The sequence below is a fragment of the Cebus imitator genome, unplaced genomic scaffold (assembly GCF_001604975.1).
Source record: "Cebus imitator isolate Cc_AM_T3 unplaced genomic scaffold, Cebus_imitator-1.0 Scaffold252, whole genome shotgun sequence".
In the NCBI taxonomy this organism is placed as follows: Eukaryota; Metazoa; Chordata; class Mammalia; order Primates; family Cebidae; genus Cebus; species Cebus imitator.
The window spans coordinates 299,461-302,433 of record NW_016107567.1 but is presented as its reverse complement, the minus strand read 5'-3'; the positions used below and the strand labels follow the sequence as shown (position 1 = coordinate 302,433).

The 2,973-nt window shown below is 41.9% G+C and overlaps 1 pseudogene; it reads left to right on the top strand.

Moving 5' to 3' along the window:
* Positions 1–2,875: 2,875 nt before the first annotated feature.
* Positions 2,876–2,973, top strand: LOC119467010 (annotated as a pseudogene).

Below are 2,973 nucleotides of genomic sequence, written 5' to 3'. Positions count from 1 at the left end.
ATGGATGTCTTGTGTCTACAGTTATGTTTATTATTACATCCTATTTCAGACACTGTAGATGCTATAATAAAAGTAGCTGTTTGGCAGCCATAGTTTCACTTGTTCAAAGCCATGTAATTGTGGGGGTACCATCTCAACATGCTTTTGTATTCATTACATTAAAGGAATCTCTTTAAACAAACAAAACACAAAAGAAAGAAAAAGTTACCAGGATCCACCTGCTTTCTAAGTCAATGAGAGATTGCACATTAAGGATAATAATGTCTTTGCCCAAATATTTCCCTGTCACATAAAGTTTGGACTCATGGAGAGATACAAGTAATTTAGCCTTAATACAGAAAATACAATCGGATGGAGGGTATTCTTCATATTCATAATCCATTCCCTTTCCCATTTCTTCAACAAATACCCCAAAGTTTCCCTTTGCTTCACAAACCCCTATTATGAACTGAATGTTTATGCCCCACCCAACCCTTAACTCCCAATGGGACTGTATTTGGAGATACTGTCTGTGAGGAGGTGATAAAGGTCAAATGAGGTCATAAGGTGGGGCCCTCATCCAACAGGGCTGGAGTCTCTGAATGAAGAAGAGACATCAAAGCTCCCTCTGTCTGCCATGTGAGGACACATAAGGAAGCAACCTTCTGCCAGAGACCTGGCTGGCACCTTGATCACTGACTTCCAGCCTCCAGAAATCCTCTTCTCTTCCATTTGTGTGTGCAGTGTCTATGGCCTCTTTATGTCTGTTTCCTGGCTCGTCTGTCTTGAAAGATGAGCCAGTAAGTAGACATAAGAAGAAACAAAATTTCTGTTGATGAAGCCAACTAGTTTGTGGTATTTTGTCATAGCTGCTTGAGCAGACTAATGCAATTTCCTACTTCACAAGCTCTCCATTCACTGATAGCAGATAAGCTTGTGTCTCACTTCAGTGCAAAAATTGAAGCCTCTAGGTATTAATTTCTTCAACTTCCTCTGACACTACCTATAAAAGTCTCTCCTTCCACCTGTTCTTTCCTGCTTACCCCCATCTCAGAGAATGAATTAAAAGCATACCTGTTCAAGGCACATTCCCTCACTTTGCATTGCCCTCACCTTTGAGCTGATAGCACTCTCCTGCTTCCGGCCCTCCCATGGCCACCCTTTGCACCTTAAATCAAATTCAAACTTCTTAATGTGGACTACAAGGCACAGTTATCTCACCCCTTGACTAGTCCCCCAACCTCACCTCCTACCATAATGTAGTTCTTGAATCACTGCGGCTTCTTTCTTTGTCCTAGTCACACCAAGCTCATGTCTACCCTATATGCATACACTAGTTCTCATTCTATCTAGAATGCTTTTCCCTAGAGCTTCCATGGCTAGCTCTTTGTTTTTATTCAAGTCTCAGCTCAAAGGTCAGCTCTTTGAAAAGAATATCCAATATAAAGCCTTCCCATAGCAAGACATAAAATGTAGGCCTTCCATTCTCATCACGTAAGTCTCTGAAATTACTTTTTATTTCTCTGAAATGCCTATTCTCCTTTATTTTATGGGCTATCTTCGCCCAATAGAGTGTAATCTCCAAGAAAACAAACATCTTGTCTATCATTCACTTCTATGTCCTCAGTTTCCTAAGGCAATGCCTGGTAGCAGTATGGCTTCTGAAATCACTAGCGAACCCATCATCACCTCTCTCCTGTATTCCCAGCTGATCATCCCTGTGTCATTTTTTCTCAGCATAAAAACATACTCAAACATTTCCCATTCTAAAGGCAAAAATTCCCATCTGACCACACATCTATTAGCTGCCTGGTTGTCCATTTCCTTCCCACCACAGCCATGCTTCTTTAATGAGGACCCTAAGCCACTTATTTCTACCTTCTCAATACCCTTTCACTCCACAACCCACTATAATCTGGCTTTACTATCAACCCACCCACCCCAATATCTTTTACTGAGATTATAAGTGAGCATCAGATTGCCATATCCAAGAGACCCTGTTCTTCCCTCATCCTGCTTGACCACCTAGGACATTTGATTTGCTTCACTATCCTCTTTTTCCTAAGACTCTCTCCTTCAACCTTATAAAGCCACATTATCTCTAGCATTTCTTTATTTACTTTATTGACTTTTTCTTTTCCTGCATGGGTGTCTTTTTTACCACACTTTAGGGAATGCAGTTCTAGTACTTCTAGGGGGCCAGAAGGAAATGTACAGGTATAAAAAAATCTACAGGCGATAAACAGGAAGTGGTGGGGACTGTGGCAGAGTGTCTTATCCTTTCCAGAAGCCATTCATGTACAAGTTTTAAAAAATACTGTGTGTATGTATATGTGTATTACGTGTGTGTGTGTATATATATATATGTATGTATATTTCTTTTTTCTTTTTTTGGGTCAGAGTCTCGCTCTGCCACTCAGTCTGGAATGCAGTGGTATGAACTTTGCTCACTGCAACCTCCGCCTCCAGGATTCTAGTGGTTCTCCTGCCTCAGCTTCCCGAGTCACTGGGATTACAGGCATGCACCACCATGCCCAGCTCATTTTTGTATTTTTAGTAGAGAAGACATTATACCAGTTGGTTAGGCTGGTCTTGAACTCCTGACTTCAAGTGATCCACCTGCCTTGGCCTCCCAAAGTGCTGAGGATTACAGGTGTGAGCCAGCATGCCAAGCCGCAAAGGTATTGTTTTGAGTGAAAAGAGCAAGGTACAAACAAAAAATAGGGAACAGGTGGTCGTGGTGGCTCAGTCCTGTAATCCTAGCACTTTAGGAGGCTGAGGTGGGAAGATCGCTGGCGCCCAGGAGGCCGAGGCTGCAGTGAGCCATGTTTGTACCACTGCCCTCTAGCTTGAGGGACAGAGCAAGACCCTGCCTCAAGGAAAATAAAAATTAAAAAACCAAAACCTAAGTATGATGATTGGGTCTTCATGCTATTGTATGATATGTGCCTTCCTTAAAACTTGTTAGAATATCATCACATCACCCATCTGATG